The sequence below is a fragment of the Alligator sinensis genome, unplaced genomic scaffold, assembly GCF_000455745.1.
Source record: "Alligator sinensis unplaced genomic scaffold, ASM45574v1 scaffold326_1, whole genome shotgun sequence".
Classification (NCBI taxonomy): domain Eukaryota; kingdom Metazoa; phylum Chordata; order Crocodylia; family Alligatoridae; genus Alligator; species Alligator sinensis.
Genome location: NW_005842239.1, coordinates 823578 through 846444, shown reverse-complemented (window position 1 = coordinate 846444; position 22867 = coordinate 823578). Strand labels below are relative to the sequence as shown.

Sequence of the window (22867 nt, the reverse complement as noted above, 5' to 3'; positions counted from 1 at the left end):
GCAGGAGGCAGGTGATGATGTGTCCGTCTGTCCCGGCCCCTTCTTATCTCCATGCATCTCCTTCCTGTGTCCGTCTTTGCTTCAGGCGTAGCCCTTTACTCTTTTCCCAAGGGAAGACAAGGTCATTCTCCCTTCCCTCAACAATATCTATTTGCACTGGTTGTATCAGGCAGTCACGGTGCACTGGCTGCTACCTTCTCTACTAGGCACGCAGTTGATTGTCACGGATCTGAAGATGCTATTGCGTCCTACAGACTTTGGGGTAGTGAGTAGCTGGTTCTTTTGCACTGTCTGTAGGAAGTTTTTCAATGGATGGATGATCTTACTAGCTGAGGAGGAAGAAAGAATAGGAAATGTATCGTCTTATTTGAAGGGGAGAAGTCTCAGTATAAGTGCTGCCCATCACGCAGGTTGTCCACTACCTGTTTATAACCACGTGTTTGCATCTGTGGGGGCTATGCGTTGGGCTGGCCATTGTGTATGTGTGTTGCAGGGCATCCGGGTGCTAACCAGCTTTTTGCAAAGTCGCCTTAAATTTTGGGTGTTTCCATTCTTGGGATCCCAACCAAGGGAGGTTGCAGCTGATGGTCAAATGGGGAAAGCACTTGCCGCTGTCATTGAATTTGATTAAAATCGTACACACTCCTCACCCTCGGGAAATCCTTTCAAGGTGGGCGCCTGAAAGGAAGACGTCCATAATTAAGAGCTGCTTTGAGAAATACGGCCTTGATGTTGAAGTAGCATAGACAGTGGCTCAATATGATGGCTCTCCTCATGGCACCTGTTGTCAGTAGCCCTAGCAGAGATGCTTTTTGAATCTCCAGCTATGTTGATGACCAGCAAAACTAAGAAGTACAAGTGCAAGAGTTGCCGTGGGGAAATGGGACTGAGCGTTACAGATGGAGGGGTCGTGACTGTCTCAGCATCTTTATTCTAAGAAGGAGCCGGGGGCATGAAAAAGCTGCCTAACATTGTGAATGGGCCGAGCCAGGATCAGAGCAATTGGATTTACTGGTGCTTTTTGCTATTTCGCCTCTCTGTTTATTTTTTGCATCGGGGGGACGAGTCAGTTTGGTTTCCTGTTCATAATAATTTTCACTCCTTGGGTTTTTTGCAAATTTAATACAAGCATCCGCAGCGGTGGCGGGGAGGATGACGACAATTATTGCTACTATTATCTTTTTCTTCCATTAAGTCATCTATTTACAGGCATATTTTTATTCAACTTCTATGATTTGTTTTGGGCAGGGTTTAGCCTGGCACAAATGAAAGCATAGGATGAAGCCTAGGAAGCCAGTGATCCCTTCATGGTTGTGAAATCACTCCTGCGTCCCTGACGGCAGAGCTGAGGAAAGCAGGCTGGGATGATGGGAGCAGGGCCTGCCCTTGGGATTGAACATTGATATTGTGGCATGTTCATGGGTCTGGGTGTAGGTGCTTGATAAGAGGAGAGCATAGCAGCAGGTTTCCGGGGACCAGATGGAGCCCACAGGCTGTCTCGAGGCACGAGCATCCCAAATAGAGGTCATGGAGGAGCTGAGTGGCAGATGCTCAGCCTGCAACTGGGAGTGAATCATTTCCCTACCCTGCCCCGAGCCAGGCAGCAAAAGCAGGGGCTGGAAGCAAGTCTTTCCCACTCCCCAGCTCCTTGATCCTACAACGAAAGTCATCCAGAGCTTAGCAGCTGCTTTGCACACAGCTAACATCCTGGGACGAAGACCAAGTGGGGGTGAAAGGAGCCCTTCCCCCAAATCACACAAGGGCATGTGCATGAAGAGATGTGCAAGGTGTAGCGTTGGAAGGAGCTTGCTCTTGGCATGGGTAGGAGCATGGATGTGGGCCTGACATCAAGAGGATTGAGGGCTCAAGGGGTGTTGTGTGTGGGTTGAGATGTCTGTGCAAGCCGCATTTGACTTGGGGACCAATGTGGCAGGGCTTAGAAAGAGGTGGTGGGTCTAGAAACTGATTAAACCACAGACAGACATGGAAGTAGGGGCAGATTGTAGTGCTCTGGTGAGATACAAGCTGCCAGGGTCCATCCAGGTGCCTCAGACAATTGTTGGCTGGACAGTAGGACCAGGGCAGCCTGCTCTGTCCATACCAGCTTTGGAAACCTGGTATGCTAGTAGGGTTTTCCCACTTTAATCCTATCAGTGCTGTGTTGTGGCATCCAAGGAGGTGATAGTCACTCAGAGCAAAGCTCATGCTCTCTGCAAGCTCTCTGTTGTCGGCAGCGTGCTGCACAACCTCATACTGATTCACTGCCGTCCTGCAGGAGGTTTCTGTCCAGAGCTGCAAGGGGCGTGAGTATACTCGGATGCTTGTGCTCTTATCTGGCAGCATTTCAGATCCAAACTGGTCAAAATCTCCCAAGCGACTCTGCTGGAAGAAGCTCCAGAGCTCGCTTTGCTCCTCTGGGCGCTGCTTTGGCAAAAGGTGGGGGAAAGCTGTTTGCAGAACATTTGCAAGCTGGTTTTTTACCATCAGTGCTGGTAGAGAAAGCCTGATGAAGGGGAAGCCGTGCAGCTGGGAGCATTTCCCGAAGTCCTTTTGTGTCCTCGAAGTTTGAATGCTCATCCCAAGCTTGAACTGAGTGTTGGGATGTGTTATGAGTTTGGGACAGCCACTTTGGAAAGCTGTTGTCTGTTTGGAACCGGGGTCTCTACATGTCTCTGTCTCTGCTACCGGGTGCGTGAGTTGTATGGCCGCTATTTTCCAAGTTAGGTGTATGCTGATATTAAATGCACTGGGAATGTCTACACGAGATGCTTATAAAATGGTGCAGTAGTATGCTGTGTAAAAACTGTGCTGATACGCTACTGCAACGTCGTATTAGGCTACTGCACAGTAAACGTCACAAAAAACCCATGTGCCGGCACTACTGTGGAATAACTGTAATTACTGCACATTTAGTTAGTACTTCATTAAGCAAGTCCCAAACTAAATGTGCAGTTAATGAACATGTAGATGCACCCACTGAGTGCAAAGGCTATGATCGCAGCACTTAGCGCTCACCCGTCTACTGCAAAAGGGAACCCTCATCCCTCTGCTTTACCTGCAACAGCATAAAGTAATCTTGGTATTTTTGTCTGTGTGCCTTGTACTTGCATGACAGGGTTTTGTATGTAGTTTTAGGAATAGGTTAGGCAAAGACTTGTAGGGGATGATCTGGATAGGGATGTTTCTGCCTCAAGCACGGGGCTGGAGTGGATGTTGCCTCCTGAGGTCCCTTCCAGCCCTACTTTTCTATGATTCTCATTTTGATCAGGACTGAAGGTTGCATAAAAGGAAAAGAAAATACCAGAGGCAGCAAAAGGTGATGAAATCCACTCTTCTGCAGCTGCTGCTTCTGGTTTCTTGGTCAGGTCATGGACCGTTGTCCCTGCAAGCAGCAGGTGCAAAAGGGATCCCCTTATGCTACTTCCCTTGCAGTCTGTGTGGTAAATGATCCCTGACACATAGTCAGGGGCATGAATTGGGAGGTGCTATGGGGAATGGGATGCTATTTCCCCACATGCGTGATTTCCCGTGGTTATGTTTGTGAGGACAGCCAACTCCGATTATCTCGGAGGGTCCCCAAAATGTCACCCACCTACCAGGTGTTGCTGGCTGCATGAAGGGCTGGGTTCAAATATCTTCAAATTTACAAATCCTTTTGGCTCAAGCCTCCACCCCAAAGCCTGAGTAAAAGTGAATACTAGATTTGCTCACATACTATACACCTTTCCCCCCCAAAAAATCAGCCTTCCAAAATTGGGGTATGTGCTTCAGTGGGGAATCTGAATTTCTGTCTACAATAGCAGAAGTGGCATTTCTATTCAGGCAGGACTAAGGGAATCACTGGACTTCATGGTTTGTTGCAATCTGTTTGATTCCTGATAATTGCTCTTCATGCAGGAGGTGCTAAGCACTCTGTTTTTTATGGTCTCCACTAATCAAGCTATCCTTTCTTTAGCAAATTTGCTCTCTGTTAGCTAGTCCTGGTCTCTCTTCTCCTGTTTGACTGCCCTGCAGACTATTGTTTCACAATTCTAGATCTTCAGCAGCAGCTACGGTTTCAGCTTTTGGCTGAGCATCCGAGAGCTGCAAAAGGGTTAAAACTGTAGCTTTTGCCTGAGCCAGAAAGGGAGGACGAGTGAGCTGAAGATTAGGCTCTGTCCCTCCTGTATGTAGCTGTAATTCTGGGAAAAAATCATTTCTTTGTCATCTTGTCTTCCCGTCTCTCCATTTATTGGGGCACGCGATATGTCAGCAAATATGGTACCTTTCCTCATTCCCTGAGCAACAGTACTCCTCACTTGTGAGCTCAGAGTATGTATGTGTGTGACAGGAGCCCAAGTTGGCCAAGGCCAGGAAGGTGCAAACCCTGTTTGAGGTGAAATACCCAATTCAAAGGACAGCCACATAAAAGAGGCCAACTGTAATAATTAGGGGGGAAAATGCTACAATGCAACTGGAGAAGACAAAACATAAAACGCAGGTTTTAAACACATTAACACCTCTCTTTTCACTCTCATGCTTGCCCTGTGCTCACTTGCTGGTTCCCAGCTGGTTCCAGCACCAGCGAGGTCCCTGGTCTCCTCACGGTGCTCCTCCGGGTCCCTGCCAGGCGGGAGTTGCCGCTGTCTCTACAGGTAAACTCCCCTCGTCCCTGGAGGTTTTGGCTCCTCTGCTGGTCCTCAGCAGGTTGCCTCTGCCCCACAGGTCCAGCCTTTTTAGCTGCAGCCTCCAAGGGGCAGACGTCAGTGGACTCCAGCAGACCACAGGCTGGCAGGTGCATGCACACGTGCACGTGCCCTCTCCGGCTCCACTGCTTATATCTCCTCCCCTTGGCTTCTAAAAAGGCTGGGCATCCTCAGGAAAAGGTCCTTTCCAGCAACATCCAGAGGGCAGATGCAATGAACCAGCCCACCCCCAATCCCTCTACCCTCCAACTGTTAATCCTTTGCCCACCAGAGCAAAAAAAAAACACCTTCAACATAGAGCATCAAAAAAAGTGATATACCCACATCATTGTCACAAGGTGAAACAAGGAAGACATTTGTTAGGGAACCTGATGTCAGCTGGAGAAAACGCTGGATAAGACGAGGTCCTGTCCTCGCAGGTGCAATCCTTTCACACCCTCTCCAACCAACCCCTGTGAAGTCTGATGAGCCAGTGTCCCTCCAACCTGTTGCTTTCCCTCATTTCCAGTGAGTAAAGCAGCCCTAGAGCCCAGGGGTGCTCTCTGTGCCCAGCCTGTTGGACAAGCAATTCCTGACCTAGTTCCTGCCATAAAACTTAAGTGAGTTTAGGTGTACGGGTGCTGCCTCTCGTATTCGCTCAGCTCCAGGGATGCCCTTACCAGCTGCCTGGCTCCTGGCTTGGCGCTGCCTCTTGACCCTCTTTGCAAGGTCTTTATTGGAGTGGCATGTGGGGCCTTTTTGTTGAGTCCTTCCCACTAGAAATGCAGTTATTTAGTCCAGGAGAAGAGCACTTTTCCTGTCTTTCTCAGCTCATCCCCCACTTGCCATTCATTCAGACTCTTAACACCTCTACACGAGATGCTTAACGCGCAGAAGACTAATTCTGCTGTACATTAGTGTGGCGGGCAAATCCGTTCTAATCTTAAATTTAGTCTAATTAACATCACTACAAAAAGTGTTCATCTGCACTACTGCGCAGTAGTGCCAAAAACAGTGCATTAAGTTATTACCTGTCATTACAGGTACTAAACTTAATGCAGGGTGCATTAATGAACATGTAGATGTGCCCTGTGTTCAGCCCTGGCAATGCCTGCAAGTGCTAATTGGAGGTGGAATGATTATGCAAATTAGTTTTGTAGCCATGCTTTTTCAGCTCACCGCAGCTGGTAGCAGGGGCCCTTTCCCCATAATGCTTCGACGAGCTCTTTGCATACTTTGCCAAGAGATGGCAGCAGCGAGCACCCTCCCCTATCGTAATTCCCATCTTTGCCGGCCTATGCCTATCCCTATGCCAAGGAGCATGTAGGGTTGCATTGACTTCAGCGGGTTTTGGACTGGGTCCTCTGCTCACAAAGAAGCAGCACAAAGCAGCACCAAGTTTCCTCGAGAGGGATTTTGGCAGAGGCAAAAGGTGTGCTCCTGACTGTTTCCGCAGCCTCCAGCCTGCTGGGTCCAAGTGTACCTCCACTTCTGTGCACAGAGCTCTCCTTAAGCTGGCATGAGACAAGCCCCTGGGATGAGAGAGGTCCCGTTTGGGGGTACGTAGGCTCATCAGATGTCATGACTTGCCAACCGGCTCCTACCTGCCCTGTGTTTTGTAGTTCTGGGCACAGTGGGTGCATCTACACATGCCTCTTTTAAGCAGGCTTAGCCTAAAACAGCCATTTTTAAGGCACGTTAAGGGTGTGTGTCTACACATGCATGCCCTTAACGCACCTTTAAAATGGCGATTGAAGTCTATGTGAGCCTCAGTTTGATACCTGCATACCACGGGTATCAAATTTAGACATGAATAGTTAAGTTGCATTAACACAGGTGTAGATGTGCTAATGCACAGTGTGTGCCAATGGATATACAAATGGCATTAATGCGCACTAGTATGTCTGGACGTGCACTAATGGGGCTTAGCTATTTGTACCTGACTTTAATACGTCTTACAGCACATTAGCGCGTCCATGTGTAGACCCGCACCTCAATTGCCTTAATGCGCCTTATGCAGAAGTGTATTAAGTTTAGGTGCAAGTAAATACACATGTGGACATGCCCACTAAGACGTGGATTGGTAGACACGGCAAGAGACTCAGCAGCCTGGCTTCTAGCTGAAGTCTGCAGGACCTGTCAGCTCCGAAAAGCAGACCCAGAATCAGGAAGCCGGAGAGATGCTACAAGGAGAATTATGATGGGAAAAGACGTGTCCTCTTTTGGCACATCCTAGTCCAACAGCTTGGCCCAGCATCCACCCAAGCTCCTTCCTTATTGCAAGCAGCTCACCTTCCTCCTCATTTATGCTTGCAGACTTGGTGACTTACCAAGTACCACTTCAGACTTTGGAAACCCAAACAGTCCCCACGCTGGCATCCTTGCCAGGGACAGCAGCCATCTGACACCTCAAACACATGGTGGCCCTTTAAAAGCCACTTAAAACCCATGGGCCACAGAGGGTTGAACCATAAAATTGCAATTAGAGCAGACAGTTGTCATCTCTGTGTGCACTTCCCCAAGACAGAGCTGTGAGGCAGGGCGCTTTAAAAAAAAAAAGAAGCAAAACCCGTGTTCATTCATTTGCATTTAGATAGATATTTAAGCCTGTGTTATTAATAAGGGGACTTTGATGTACGAACCACAGCCCATTTGGGTGGCTGTCCTCGCCTCTCCCCTCCCTTTTCACCTCCTGCCCCCAACCCTTGCCTTTGAAGCACAGGGGGGAGAAGATCACCGACTAATTTCTGTTTTGTTTGGTGCAGTGAGGATGATGAATGAGCTTGGCAGCGGCTGGGTAAATGGGAAGTTGGAGTCGTGGGATGATTTGGGCTTGTCTGGCTTGTTTGCAGTGGGATTCATCTGAAGTGATTATTAGCTGCTTAGCAGCACAGGGGAAAACCCAGGCCTGCCCTGTTGTCGCTCTCCACAGGGATGGGAGGTGATGGCTGGAATTGTCTTTGCTTCTGTTCATTGTTGGGTTTTTTTGCATCGTGGAGGTTTCATTTCACCTCCTTTCCCCCCCACTTCTTATGCAGGCAGCATCCTCAGGGTGAAACAGCAGCTTCTGCGGGCGGAAGGAGAAGGAAATAGTCTGTTTGTCTATTCTCAAGGGCCAAATGACCCTGGGGTGGCAGTGATGTCCCCATTGCAGCAGAGGAGCAGGCATTAGGTTCAGGGTGCAATGCCCAGCTGTGCTGCAGGATGGGTTTTGAACCCAAATGTGGGCCAGCTCTACCACATCCCTTGTCATCCCTTCCCCTGGGAGCAGAGGTGTTTGTCAAGGACTGCTTAGTCTTAAAAGGGGTAGCAGACCCTACCTGGTCTGTGCCTATTTCCCTGCCCTGCGAGAGAGGGGTGTAGCAGCTACTGCTCTGCACAGCCATGGGAAGCTGAAAAACATTTGGAAAGCATCCTCTCCTGTTGAAAAGGAGAGCGCCATGGGAGCACAGGCTTTTCACTCGAGGGCGCTCTCACCTTCCCTGGGGAAAGATCAGCTGTGGTAGTAATTAAACCCTTTCACCTCTCTGATTTGGCCTCGCCTTTTCCAGCAATGCCTAGTGAGATCGGGTCAGACTTGTATAGGAACGAGAATAGCACCATCGGTGGGTGGCTAGGTTAGAAATGTCAAATGCTACCCCTTCAGGCCATGTCCTGATGACCAGCTGGGACTGGGAAGAAAGTTTTCCTCGGGTTCAGAGTGACACAGCGGGGTGCTTTGTGCCGCTGCCAGGGTAGACAGCTTGCCAATCTGTTCCAGATCTGGAGTTTATATCTGTCCCTAAGATGTAAATCAGACCTACTGAGCAGGGCCTGGACCACTAGGGTCTTTTTAAATAGTAGTGCAGACTCGTCTCCTCATCTGTCCTGAGGGTGGCCGGGCAATTTGTGCAGCAGACCGGGTATGCAATAATACGAGGCGTTACAAGGTCTTGGAAAGCCGCATAGCGGAGCAGGAAGCGATGCATTGGTTTGGGGTGAGGTTGGTTGGGGAGTACTGCAGCACATTGGTAGACGAGACCCAAAATGCAGTGGGCTAAGGTGAGAGGTGTTGGCAGAGCTGTCTCGGGATCTCACGGTTGCCATCGCGGTGCATCGGAGAGACAAAGCACAGCCAGCCCTTCGGTCTCCTGGCTCCGCAACTTGGCTTGGACAGGACACGTGCTCTGCTTGCTGCTAGCGGACATCAGGACTGTTGGAAAGTGTGGTTGTCAGAGCCAAGTACCCCACCCTTGGCTCTATCCAAGCCTCCTTGCCGCAGTCTCCCCTTGTAGAGACAAGGTATGATTGCAGCCCATCACAGGGGAGCGAAGGTCCTGCGCTCTGGCAGGTCGGTGGATGTCTGAGGAGCAGGCAAAGCTCAGCCCTGTGGCTCTTACCCTCAGTAGTTGTAGAGCCAGTAATGGGGCTATATGTGAAGTGAGGGGCAGTGCTTCCTGCCTAGAAGGAGATACTGTCCCTGCTGCAACCCGCTCCTGCCCAGGCCGGGGGGCTCACTGGAGAGGGGATGGGTTTCTCCATCTGGAAATGTGCTTCTCCTTGCCTATGCACAGCACAGAGCGGGCTGTGGGTGCTGCAGCTGAGGTCTTGCAGGGGTGAGAGGGAAGGTGGTTTCCCACTGAAGGCCAGAGTTCAAAATGAAGAGATTCAGGGGAGATTGAGGCTTTGAGGGGGGATGGGTGCGAGTCCATGCCTGGCTGGGATGGGGCAGCCTCCCCGGACATGTCTCCCCAGGCTGCAGGGCAGCAGGGCTAGTGCACTGCATGGGTCCATATTGGTCAGTAAATCGGGGCTGGGAAAGGGGCTTCTGGGCATGGGATACAGCCAAGAGCTTGGGGGGAAGTGCTGCACACCCCTCTTCCCAAGGGCTCTCTCTGCCCTTCCTTCCTGGCCCTATAATATAGTGAAATACAAGTTTGTTCCTGTTCAGAGGTGAATGCACCTGAGCTAACTCTGCCTCACAGCCCCAGCTACCAACATTGCCGCTCTCAGGAGCTTGTGTGGGGGCTTGGAGGCACCCAGTTCAGATGTGAGGGTCTCTGTGTAAATGAGCCCACAGGGAGCTCCAGATGCACTGGGAGCTGCAGGCAAAAGTGATGATTCCCAAGACCCTTTTGGAGGGGGGCACCCTGGGGACCCATTTAGCACCATGTAGGATGCTTTACAGTGCAAGCCAGAAATAAATACTGCAAAGAAGGGCATCCTCATCCCACCTTGTAGCTTGGTGGTGCAACCTCAAGCCCCCTATTTTGCTCATCCAACAACCATCAGCATCGTCCCTGGGACCAGCCTGGCAGAAGAAACTGGGCTTTCCTCCTTCGCATGTCAAACAGCATGGCATGGAGCACCTGCACCCCCCAAACACACAGGGGATATTATGGGAGGTGTCTGCAAGGCTTTGCAGCCGCTATTGCAGTCTCTCCCTCCAAATCAAGGGGAAACCGAGCGCCGCTCTTGCTCTGGGGGTGGAAGATGATTTTTCCGAGGCACTTGGGAAGTGTCCAGCATTCGGGTCTCGCCTCTCAGTTCGCTCCAGCTAAATGGGCCTCATTAGGGTTGCCATGCTTACGGGTCACGTGGCTCCTTTTGCTGCACAGACCCCAAGTGTCATCCGGGAAGGGGCTGGTGACTGGCTGCCGGATGGAATAAATTAGCTCCTATTAGTAACTTGGAGGAGGCCTGGCTAGCGAGGCTTGGAGGAAGGGCAGGGAGGAGGGAGGGTGTGTAAGGCCAAGTTGATGGGGACAGCTTTCATGCTCAGAGGCTGCAGAAGGGGCCTGACAGCATGGCTGCGGTTGTGCTGGTTCTCTGGGCACACACTTGTGTGGGTCTTTGAGTGTCTACAAGGTGTGCTGCATGGGTGTGCAATTATGTGCATTTGTGGGGGCATGTCTGTTCACACATAGAGGTCTGGGTGTGTGTGTGTGGGCATGTCTAGGTATCTGTGTGCATGTTTGTATATGCATGTGAGTGTTTGGCTGTGTGTGGGGGGAGGTGAAGATCCAGGAGTGTGTTTGCACATATGCTTAAACATTGGGGTTTGCTCATGCATGGCTTTGTATGCACACCTGGGTATTTCAGACCATGTACTGGCAGGGGTACTCAGGGATTCACATGCCCATGGGCGTGGGATTTGCACCCATGGGTGCAAATTGTGGAGATGCAGCTGTGTGCATGTGCTCGCATGCATGGGGAGGCATGTGGGTATGTGTGTGTTTGCAGCTCGCTGCTTGTGCAGGGCTTAGGTGCATCCAGGTGCGTATGGGCTTTAGGATAGATGTATCTGCATGCAGATGCATTTTACTGCCTGTATGACTTGAGCACACGCGCTTTTTCCCCTGACATCCCGGCTTGGTGTACTTGAGACACAACGCCGACTCCTTCCAGCCCCGGGGTGTCTCGGGGGACAGGCCCAGCTGTGGTGCACACATAGCTGAACACACGGTGTGGTGGTAGTCCTGGCTGTGACTTGCCTTTCCTAGCCCGGGTAGAGGAGTACCAGTGAGTTGCTTCTTCGGTGGGTGCCGTGGCATGTCCTTGACCTCTGAGGCAGACCGCATTGGCCTTGTGCTGCTTCTTTCAGCTTGTGGCCGCCAGTGCGGTTTACCTCGGATGTGCCAGGAATGGCTAATAGAGTCTGGGCTGCTTTGCAATGAGCTCTGCGTGCGGGCTAGGAAGCTGCTTCTCAGCGACGAGGAGCACCGGGCGCTGGGAGAACATCGCCCCGTGGGCAAAGGGTCACGATGCCAGGCATGAACCCAGCCCAGCTTGTTAAGGAGCAAAGCTTTTTGCATGCATTTGCTTGAGGGCCTTGCAGTTCCCATAAGGGCCGAAGCCCTGTGCCTACAGGAGGTTCATCCTAGCTCCCTTTGAAGCTCACCGTGGGATCGAGGCCCGGCTCCCCCAGTTCCTACCACCCGGCAGCTGGTGCCTTCCCATTGCTGCATCTGGCAGGCTGCATTTCACCAGAGAGGACCAGGATGGGAGAAGTTGGCAATCCAAGCTCCTCCCATCCTGTGTTGGTTTAAGGCATGTTGGCAGCAGCCAGGATGGGGAAAGTGATGCCAGCTGTTCCAGTTCATCGGGTCCCATGACGCTGAGTATTTAGGGTGGTTCAAACAAGAGTGCCAGGGCTTCCCAGTTCGCTCCTGTCTTTATAACTGGCTGAACCGACCCTGCAGCTCCAACCCCACTCGCTGTGCGTGCAACGTTTTTTGGCCTCATGATCATTATAAGCACAGAGAGGTGTCAGCAGGGTGATGAACCAGCTCCTAGGCACAAGAGGACCCTGTTACTACAAGCAGGCAGTGAAGATAGGAGGCAGAGAGGGATCTGAAAGGCATTGTCATCCATTTGAGGCAGGGTCCTCTTTTCTCCATGCCCCAGGTTTCCCTCTTTGGGACCTTGCTTTACATCTGGGGTGCAGAGAAACCCAAAGGAAGCTGCTGAACTTCACCTAAGTTTTGTACCAGTGGCAAGTCAGCCTTGGACTGCTCCAAAATCCAGAGCCTGTAAAAGCTTGTGCATGAATGGGATGGAGAAGCGGGTAATGTCTGTACACTAGCGCAAAAACCCACAAGCCTCTGTCCCTTCTGCTCAAGGTAAAGCAGATTTCATTCGCCTCACCAGTCCCCGTCGTCTTTGCAGACCAGGCACTAGAGGGCAACATCACATATTCATAGACACCAAGGCACCTTGCAATCAGGATTGAAGCCTGGTGCAGGTTGTAAACCCGGTCCTGACTAGTCCTTGCTCACATTTGAGGATGTGGAGAAAGGTTTCTAAGAGCCATGCATGGTTGCATGCATACGGATGGGCTCCATTGGTGCGGTAGAAAAGAAAAGAGACCTGAGTTTCCATGCCAGCAGAAAGCGAATGGTTTGGAAGGATGGTTTGCAAAAATGGTGCGGTTTGGGGAAAATCAGTACTGGTTATTTTTCATGTATATATGTAACTTTGCTTCTTGTTCTAGTGAGAAGCCTGCATTCAGTTAGCCTGCTAATGAGCACCAGCATAACCTGGGTCCCAGTGATTATTTCTTTACAAATCACTTCACTTCTGTGCGCCTCAGTTTCCCCTGTTACAGTAATAAGATGGGCCAATATTAGGATTCATAGCAATAGCAATCTTTTAAAATGCCTGGAGATCGAGGAGAGCGAAGCTCCGTGTCAGGGCTGAGACATTAGCAGCATCCTCTGAATTTGTGATCTGAACTTTATCTCATCTTCCCTCTCCTGAGCTTGGCCCGTCATCTGAACGGTAGGAAGCCACTAGAAATAGTGGAGTTTCAGAGAACCTGGATGTGAATGAACGGGTGTGAAGCCACACACCAGCGTTACCCAGCTTTGAACACAAAAGAGCGTGCCGCCCAGCGGGACACACTTTCCCCTGGCTACATTAGGCTAAAGATGACTTTTGTAGCTGAATGGCAAAGCAGATTAGAGCACACAAGCCCCGGCGAGCCAGCTCTGACAGCTGGATCAATATGTAGTTCTGGCAGCCTCTTGCTACCGCAGGGAAAATATCTGTCTTGCAGCTGACCTCTTGCTGGGGAGCATGAATGCGGGAGTGTTGGCTTGGTCAGGGTGGGTCCCTTGGAGGTCTTGTTGAAGGGGAAAAAAGGCTCTGCAGACAAAGCCCAGGGCACAGAGGCTGCTTGCTGCAAAAAGGGGCATCTCCTCCCTGCTCTGACCACTCTGGATTGATTGCAATTCGCTTTAACCCTTGGTCGGGTGCTTTGGGAAGAAAAATAACTGCTGCAGCAAAGCCGGGAGCCCCACTGCGGGCGCTGGGAGCTAACACGGCATGCAGAGAGTGTCAGCTTTTCCAGGGCCCTGTCCAAGGCTTTGCAAACACTTTGATTCAATTATGATAATGACCCCCTGAAAGATGAGTATTAATTTGATTTAGCTGGCCTCCACTCTAGGCTGACTCCACTACTCCAGGCAATTTAATAGACACACTCAAGGTCTGTCTGACGGGAAACCCAGCACGGCCGGGGTCTGCCGCTTCGCTGTCCTTAAAAATGACGGTGAATTCACCCTGCAGCAATGCTGCCAGAAGTGAGAGGGTTTCAGTCAGAGCAAGCTTGACCCAGCACATGTCTAGATTTGATCTGGGACACATCTGCAGACGGGGCTAGATTTTCTTCCACCTGTGAAGTGTATAAGTGCCTGAAAAACGGCGCAGAGAAAAGGTGGCTGGATCTTCCTGCCCCTCAGTGTTTTTTTGTGACTTAGTCTTCATGGCCAGATGACGGCGTGCTACAGAAGTGGATGCATTCATGGATTTTAAGGGGCTGATCACAGCTCCACTTTGATGCCCAATAGCTGGAACAGAGTCTGGGCTGTACCGTCTCTCTCTGATACCATGAGGAGTGCCAGAAGCTGGCTGGCAGCAAGGATAGCAATTCTCCTGAGCTATCCAGCAATTGCACACGTTAGGCCCCCCAGCCCAGCTACTTCTAAATCAGTGCGTAGCATTTTTCATCCTTTGGCAAATATCACTGTACCCATTTTACAGAAGGGAAAACACAGCCCTCAGTTGAGAGAGGGACTTAAAAACCCACTGTCGCCAGAACAGCCAGGGCAAGAGCAAACTCCTGGTCTCCCTCCATCAGCCCATACTGCCTTGCAGTTGATTTGAACAGAAGTTACTCGTAGCCCATATAGGTACTGCGTTGTTGGGGGGGGGGGGGGGGGGTGTTATAGCAAAGAAAACATCGACTAGCGTTGTTTGGCCCAGTTGCGGCTGTATGTTTAATTTTATTGCTGATATTTAATAATAGGTCTAAGAGATACTGAGCTCCTGCGGAGCAGATTCACCTCTCTTTAGAGCCCACAAGTACGGCAGGACTTGGCGCTTTTCAGGATCGGGCCGGATGATGATTACTAATAGCATCATCTTCGTATCCTGTCTCTAATTGCTGGTGCCACATCTGCAGCTGATGCTTTACCAAATGGCATTTGCTGCTCTTGGGTGTCTCCGAGCAGCTGCAACGGCTGTGGGAGAAATCTCCACCTATGAGTTGGCCCCCGGGTGCAGGCAGTGGCCCCGATCCTGTATTTGGCTCTGGATGTTGTCAGCCTCCGCCTTCAGTTCAATGCAACACCGGGATGGGGGGGACGTCTCCCTGTCTGCCGAGCCCTGCCGTAGCCGGCGAGGCTCTGCTCCAAGGCCCAGCAGCGCATAGTGCTATTGCAGGATGGGGGCCAGAGCTCAGGGCAGGCTCCTCGGCATTGCATTTACTGGGCTGGGAAGAGATTTTCTTTTGTTTCTGCAGCTCAGGGGCTGTATACAGATGCGAGCAGGCTGGGGGCACGCACGGGCAGAACTATACAGGGGGACCGAATCCTCCGTTCATGCCACTCAGCGCAGCTCTATGGAAAGTCAGCGGGTCTGTCCTGATTTACACCCACCGAGAAGCGAGCCAGGGATCCTCCGTGCAAGCAAATGTGGGAAGCTTGACCTCCTTTTGTCTGTAGGCTGTCTCTGGGTCGGTGGGGGTGGGAGTCGACAGCCTGCAGCACAGACCCCCGCTCTCCTTTCAGCTGCTGTGCAGGGGCAGGGCTCTCGACCTGCACGGAGAGGGTCTTTTGGCTGTTATTCCCCATTGAAACAATGCTGGCTGGAAAGGAGCAGTCCCTGCAGGACGTGGCCTAGCCAGCCTGCATGCAGCTCCCTCGCCTGTTGCTACCGCGGGATTTTGGTGGTGATAGACAGGCTTGGCAGCTGGCTGTTGAGTGTGAGTAGGCGTCGGGGCCTGTGCAAGTGTGCATGGCAGGATGCTTTCCCTTGCACTGACCTCTTGCACAAGGGGAGTGCATGTGGTCAAACAATGTCCCTGACACTGATTTCATGCCAAGAGGGAGTGAATGCAAAGCCTGGTGTGTGTGTGTGTGTGTGTGTGTGTGGTACGGCACAACTCCCAATGGCAAACAGGTACTCCCAGTTAGCTTGCATTTAGCAATGATGGATGTCCTCTGAAATGAACAGTAGGAAGCCTCTTAGTATCAATGATGTTAGGGGGCTGGTGAGGAGAGGCTGAGGAGAAGGGGCTGATTGAGTCTGCAGAAGAGAAGACCAAGGGGGGTTGAATAGCAGCTTCACCTCCCTGCAGGGGGGCTGCAAAGAGGATGGAGCTGGGCTGTTCTCTGTGGGGGCAGATGGCAGGACAAGGAGCAATGGGCTCAAGCTGCGGCAAGGAAAGTTGAGGTCCGATATTGGGAAAAAATTTCCCACCAGGAGGGTGGGAAAGCACTGGAACAGGCTCCCCAGAGAGGTGGTAGGAACTGCATCCTTAGAGGTTTTTAAAACCCAGGTAGACAAATCCTTGGCTGGGATGATGTAGTTGAGGCTGGTCCTGCTTTGACTGGGGGATTGGACTAGATGTGACCTCCGGAGGTCCCTTCACACCCTCATTTCTCTATGACTCTATGTTAGCATCACCATCATTAGGGTTCAGAGTCAACGTGCAAGGTGATAGTGAAAAAGCCGTCCTCTTTCTTAGATTGTCCAGTGCCAGGCTGCCTGCCCCCAAGCCTGGGAAGTGCCTGTCACCAGATGTGCTAGATCATATTGCTTTTGAGGATGTCTTTAGGTTTAGAGAGTAGTTCTGGGTGAACGTCAAAGCAAGCTCTGATTGTGTAAAGCAATGAACCAGCTGCACCGGTCAAAATACTTCCAGGCCGTCAGGAAAACTGGAACTGGGAGTCGGGGCTTGAGTCTAGTTAAAACTGTGAAGCACCAAGTGCTGGAAGGAAAGGCAGAAGGGTTCATGAGGGTTATTGAAGCAGAGGGGGCAGGTTCAGCTGGGACTGTTTGCGTCTGTGTTTGGGCAAGCTACCTACCATCAGTCGGGGTGGGAGAGGCAGGGGAAGTGAAAGGTGTGCTGGAAGTGGCTGATGGAAAGGTGATGTTTCTAGGGGCTGACAGAGCTCTGCTCGCCTCTGTGCCTTGAGAGCATCCTCTCAACACAGCTCAGAAAGCCTGAGCGACCGTGCCTTAAAGAATATGCTGTTCAAGCCCGACCAAAAACAACCCCATTTGGGGTCCTTGGCCAGGTCCTTTTTGGGTGCTCGGCCACATTGGTGCAAGCCTGAAGTGACTCCGCGGAGTGGGACTGATGTAAATACACAGCCCCTCTGGTGAAGCCATAGCTGTGCCACGTGGGAAGTGGCATGGTGGCATTCCCCGTTCCCTCTCCTTCGATGCCGCCCCATCCAGCTGCCTCCACTTATGGCCTCAGGAAGCCGTTGGCGCTAATGGCGAGAGCCGTCATCTCCGCTTGGAAAGCAACCGAGGTCTTTCTGCCCGTGCCAGCTTCAGCGGCGATGCAACTGCTGCAGACTGATGCTGACGGAGCAAGACAGTAAGTCCATCCATCCTTGATATAGGTCCTTCATAGTGGGTGCATCTACACATGCACATTAATGCGCAGCAATAAACTCCGGTGCATATCATGCAGATATGTATTGCTTCTGGAGCACCGCGTTTACGCATGAGCCTGGGATTGCAGCACTTTGAACCAGGGCAGAGCAGCCCCAGCTGGCAGGAGGCTTGGGGGTCAGCCTGCCATCCTGGAGCTGCTCCGACCCGGCTCAATATCCGGCAGAGGAGCTGCCTGGGACACAAGGGTGCTCCAGTGTGGGGCTAGCCCCTGCACTGAAGCACCTTCATGCCCCAGCCAGCCGGGTCCGTGTCTACACGTGCATTGCTGTGCACTAAAAAACGCCACAGCAGAGTAGTACTCATATCTGCAAGAACTAACCTGCTGCAGAGTTTATTAGTTTATCGTGACCCAATAGGGTTTATCGTGACCTAAACATGTAGACGTTGAGATGTTTACTGCGGAGCTAATTAGGCAGCTCCACAGTCAACATCTCATATAGACGTGCCCAGATGTACCAGATCACGTTATGACCTTTGTTGCATTTATCCTCACAACTGTGCAATGGATTGGGCTTTTTGTCCACTAAGAGTTCTAAAAAAATCCCCCCAAAATGGCTTGGAGTTAACCTGAAACGACATTTTTTTGGCAAAAAGATGCTGAAAAGAACAATTTGTCGTGGGTTAAAGGAAAAGTTTGGTGTTGTTTTGGAGCTTTTTTTAAACCAGCGGGTGTAGTTTCCCAATACAATGGAGGTTGATTAAACAAAAGAGCCCTGAACATCGAAAAATCAAAACGACCTTTTGGAAAGTGACCAAAAAAATGTTCACTTTTCTTGATTTAAAAACAAAAAAAAATGAATCAAACATTCTGGCACCTGTTTACAAAGCAAAGTGGCTCGCAGGAGAGCAAGATCCTTGACTTCCAAGCTCCCAAGTCCAAAGTCGATGCCCTTTATCCTTCCTGTTGGGCTTGCGTCAGGAAGGGTCATCCCTGCACTTCCAGGAAAACCATCCAAGAGGGAACTGAGCCGGCTGTGTCCCTTTTGTACACTTGTGCACTGCAAGACTTAAGCCTTGTCCATGCTAGAAACTTAGTGGCAGCCTTGGAGAGGGGTGTGATTTTTGTGGCATTCCCATAGCAGCTGAACCCTAGCCTACGTGCTGTTGTGCTAGGGGGAGAAAATGGCCTGTTGCTGGCATTGCTTATTTTATTCGGGGACCTGGTATAAGTCATATGGGCTGGGATAGCTCTACCAGCAAAGCTTTCCTAGCCTGGAGTGGCTCTCAGGGAGACAGGAGTCTGGGATTACTTTAGCAAAGGTCCCCAGGGCTTAGCAGCCTTTTGGGCTGGCATGTGCAGGTCGTGCCAACAGCACACAAAGCAGCGATGTGGCTGGCATCATGTCTGGATGCTTTGGATGCCCCAGAATAGCCAGTTACCCATTTACAGCCAGGTCAGCGGGGGACGGCCTTCGTCTTGGGTGGGGCGTGGGATGCAAAATCAGACTTCTGTGTTGCCTGGACTCTGGTGTTATTTGCTCTCAAGCTGCAGCCAGGGAAGTTTAAGTTGGATATTAGGAAAAACTTTCTCACTAGGAGGGTGGTGAAGCACTGGAACAGGCTACCCAGAGAGGTAGTGAAGTCTCCACATCCTCAGGTTTTTAAAGCCCAGCTCAACAAAACCTTGTCAGGGATGATGTAGTTGGGGCTAGTCCTACTTTGAGCAGGGGGTGGGCTAGATGTGACATCCAGAAGTCCCTTCACAACCTCATTTTCTATGACTCTGTGATTTACAGGGACCTCAGAGGAAGCAGAAGCTGCTCCTTAAGCCACTGTGCAGAGGAGCTAGAGACCAATACAGGCATGTCTGCAGCACCTGCGTGTCTGCCTGGGATGTGAGGCCATGCAGCCACCATGGAGCAGCCCCGAGCGTGCAACCTGGCACCGCTCTCCATCCTGAGCAGACCTATTGGCACATGCTTAGGGTTGCTGCAAGGCTACGGTGACCCATTTCTGGGATCTGGAGCGTGCATTCCCCGTGGGGGTTCACACTGCTGCTCTGGTGTGAGGCACGGAGGTGGTGCCAGCGTGCCCTGTGTGTGTGCAGCATGGAAGGTAGTGGGACACTGATAGAGAATAAGACTGGAGGAAGGGGTGGATGCAGGGAGTGGATGTGGTTTCCAGCTGAGTCACATCACAAGGGCCTACCTGGTCCCTGCACAGAGGCGTGGGGACGCTGTATGAGACAAGACACCTCAAAGCATCCTCCTTTCCATTGCCACGATATTTAATTAGCTGAATAACACTGTTCCCATTAGGAGCGGTGTCCCTGCTGCCGGGTGACTTCTTCCCTAATCCCGTAGCTGTTCATCACGGCAGCAGAGATTAGTGCGGCGTGTGAAATACAGCTGACAGTTTAGTGGAAGTTTGCACAGATGCTACAACATCTGTCCCACTTTGGAACAAGGAGATTGCATGGGGGGTGATGGAGAGGCCGGCGGGGCGGGGGGCGTGAGTAGCTTTCCCAGCAATTTCTTCTTCCTATGCGGTGCTGGGGTGCATGTCGCTTGGGAGGGAAGGGGAAAGTGCAGGAGAGCCTGGGTAGAGCAGTGTTACTGGGAGCATACAGGGTGCCCTGTGCCCTGTGCTGGGTTCTTCCCAGCTCCACATGGATGATTAGATGGGTTTCAGGCACAGGTTTGCCTTTCACTGCATCTCCAAGGAGCAGCCTCCCTGTGTCCTGTGAGATCCAGGACACAATCCTTCCTTGCCGGAGGAAACAGGCCGTGTAAACCGGCAGCTTGTTTCATAGCTGGTGTGAGAGAGATTCGGTGGGAGTTTGCACCGCAGGAGGCAAGCGATCGTATCACAAAATGCAGCCCTTGCCACTGGCTTGGCAGGCTCCATTAGGAACATCAGAGAAGACTTTTTGGGCCAGCGTGGAAGTCTCTCTGGTCTGTTTTCTCTCCAGATCCAGCTGCTTGGCAGGACTGGGTGAGGGAAACTTGCTGGGCTGTGCCAGGAGCATCCCGCTGTGTGCTGAATGAGGCCTTGGGAGGTGATGATTTAAGGGTTTCAGCCTGGAATCAGCATCCATCATGCATGTCTGATTGGGGACAGAGAGCTTCTCTAGCAGCAGGGGCTGGGAAGTGGAGGGAGTAAATCCATCAGTGAGTCCTCAGCTGATGGCCATGAGTTATGTTGGGGCCTGGCAGTGCCTGGGTGATGCCCAACTGTTCACATTGCTCACATGGGTGAATCTGTGGTCAGAGCAGAACGGTGCTGGGAAGCTGGAGACAAACATCCTGGAAGCTGGGTGAGCCACAGCTAGGAGGACACAGAGCAAAGCTAGTGGAGGAAACCGAGTCAGTCTTTTCGAGCCCAAGCTGCCCGTCAGCCCTAGCACGAGCGTGTCTGGTCCACAGTTTTGCACTAGCACTCGTGCATCTATCCCATTTATTCATGCTAACTGTTTTGTTAGGTGTGCCACAAACTGAGCCTTGTGATCTCCCCGAGTGCCACTCCAGTCCCCTTCCCCTGCTTGATCTATTGCTCTGCTGTCTGCTCCCAGCCCTGTACTCTCTGTCCAATCTGCTGCTCTGCTTTCTGCTCCTTGCCCAATCTGCTGCTCATATCTCTGCTCCCTGCCCTGTCTGCTGCCCACCCCATATCTACCGTGGGCCACACAGCTGCTGCTTGTGCCGCTTGTGGCATCCCTGCCACAAGTTGGCCACCCCGGCACTAGCATTTCTTCCATGACACCCGTGAACCTGGCATTTCCACAGTGCAGCTCCGCGGGGCTGGTGAAGGCAGGAGTTACTCCTCCTGGTTCATTGGCATCAAACAAGCCTTGATGAGTCTGGAGGCAGCCCCACGGCGAATGTTTCCCACCCTGCAGTGTTGCAGCTTTCACTTTTTCAGGCAATCCCTCCCCTCCCCAACTCCCCTCCAGCAACATAACACCCTAACCCAAAGCGACAAGACATCAGAGCGGGCGCGAATGCAGAAAAGCAAGGGGAGCGGGGAGCTGGTCTGCGGTTGTGAGCCGTGAAATCCCAATTGGGAAAGACAGTGCAAGGGCCATGCGGATAGCTGGGGTCTAGCGACACGGGCTTCAGCGTTTGCAAGGAGCTCAATTCTCAGAGTAAAAAGGAAAGGGGTGCAGGGGGTCGGGCCTGTTGATCTGTTTAGGTCCCTTCCGACCCTAAGCACTATGAAAGTATGAAGATGGAAAGTTTGTCTTCTCCGAGCTTCCCTGCTTATAAAATAGCTGGCGTGTCTCTCTGTGCTCTCTCCGAAATCCCCGTTCTCTAAACGCATGCTGAGCTTGGGCCTGAGAGCCTAGCAAAGCCCGTGGCATCCCACCTGCTCACTTTCATAGGTGTCACGGGGAGATAGGGGTCAATAATTGGGCTGATTCATTAATAGCCACACGTCCCCCCCCAGCTCTGGCTGGACAAAGCTGGCCTGGTGCTGTTCGGCGGGCTGGGCAGACAGGCCTTAATCTGGTCCGGCCGTGGCCGTTTGCTTGGAGGTCAGAGAGCCGGACTCAGCTGTAGCCAGGCGCAGCTGCGAGGACTTGGGAGCTTTCTATGAGCTTTGCAGCAAATTGTGTCTTTAAAGGACCCAGACTGCTTCTCCGTTCCAGCTCCTCTCTAACCCGACATCTTCACCTTGCCTGCAGCTCCTTACCTTGGCTTCTGGATTCAGTTTCTCCCCCTCCTCCCTCTGCCATCTGCCTGATTTATTTTTGTCTCTATTCTGTGCTCTTTCACTAAGCCATTAAAACCTGCTGATGTAGGTTTCTGGGAAGCAGCATTACCTAGCGTGAGCATTTACTGGCCTAGAGATCCAGCGCTTGCACTGACCCGCTCCTTTGCTCATGCATGTGTTGGGGGTCAAGGACCGGATCTTGTTCACATTTGCATTGCGGTAGCACCTTCGAGCCCAAAGATCACACCCCAATGTACTCTTCACACCCAGAGTGAAAGGGCACCAGGTCACAGTGACCCAACAAGCAAGGCAGTAAAAAGGCAGGAGAAGAAAGAGATGATACTCCCATTTTGCAGGTCCAAAGAGTGCAAGTGACTTGCCCAAGGTCACGCAGGGGATCTGTGGCAGAACCAGCACCCAGATCTCCTGTATCTTCCCCATATGCCCTCACAAGCAGATGGCATACACTCCTCCGCCTTCCCAATTCCTGCCTTGTAGAAAGGCTGCAAAGCTCAACCTCCCCAGCTGGACGGGTATCATTTTAAAGGGCCAGGACTGCCCTAGTAGAAAGACTCCTCTTCTGATTTCTGTGATTTCTTGCTTGCTTGCAGCATTAATGATATCCTGAATGTGCTTCCAGCCTCAGCTCCCTGCTGTTGCGTGATGGGCTCTGGGGTACAGGGAAAGGGTCCAGTACCTTCGGCTGGTATCACAGCTCTCAGCGAGTAGTCAATTCTCACCTCCCAGTCAAGACTCAGATGGCTTTTTCTAGCCAGCCAAATGCATGCTTAGGAAGGCATCCTTTTATCTTTTCATTTGTCTATCTAGCCATCTACCCATTTTTCCATCTACTGATGTGTCCTACATCCCCTTTGAATCCAACTACATTGTACAACTTGATAGGCCGATGCTGGGTGCTCATGCTGCGTCCTCTCGTTTATGGTGGGGTTCAGTAGTCTCATTAATTAACTGTTCATCCCAAGCCTCATTTCCCCAGAGATTTGGGAAGCCCCACCAGGCCCTTCAGATAAATACAGACTGAATTATGCATACTGCTTGTGTGCTGGTGTCTGGGTTTCTCCGCAAGAGCACGGACTGAG

General features: G+C 51.6%; 1 protein-coding gene across 1 annotated transcript in view; it reads left to right on the top strand.

The window, feature by feature from the left end:
• Positions 1–22867, top strand: part of ADGRB1 (adhesion G protein-coupled receptor B1) — a 238589-nt gene that overhangs the window by 97056 nt on the left and 118666 nt on the right. The gene's annotated exons all lie outside the window — the stretch shown is intronic.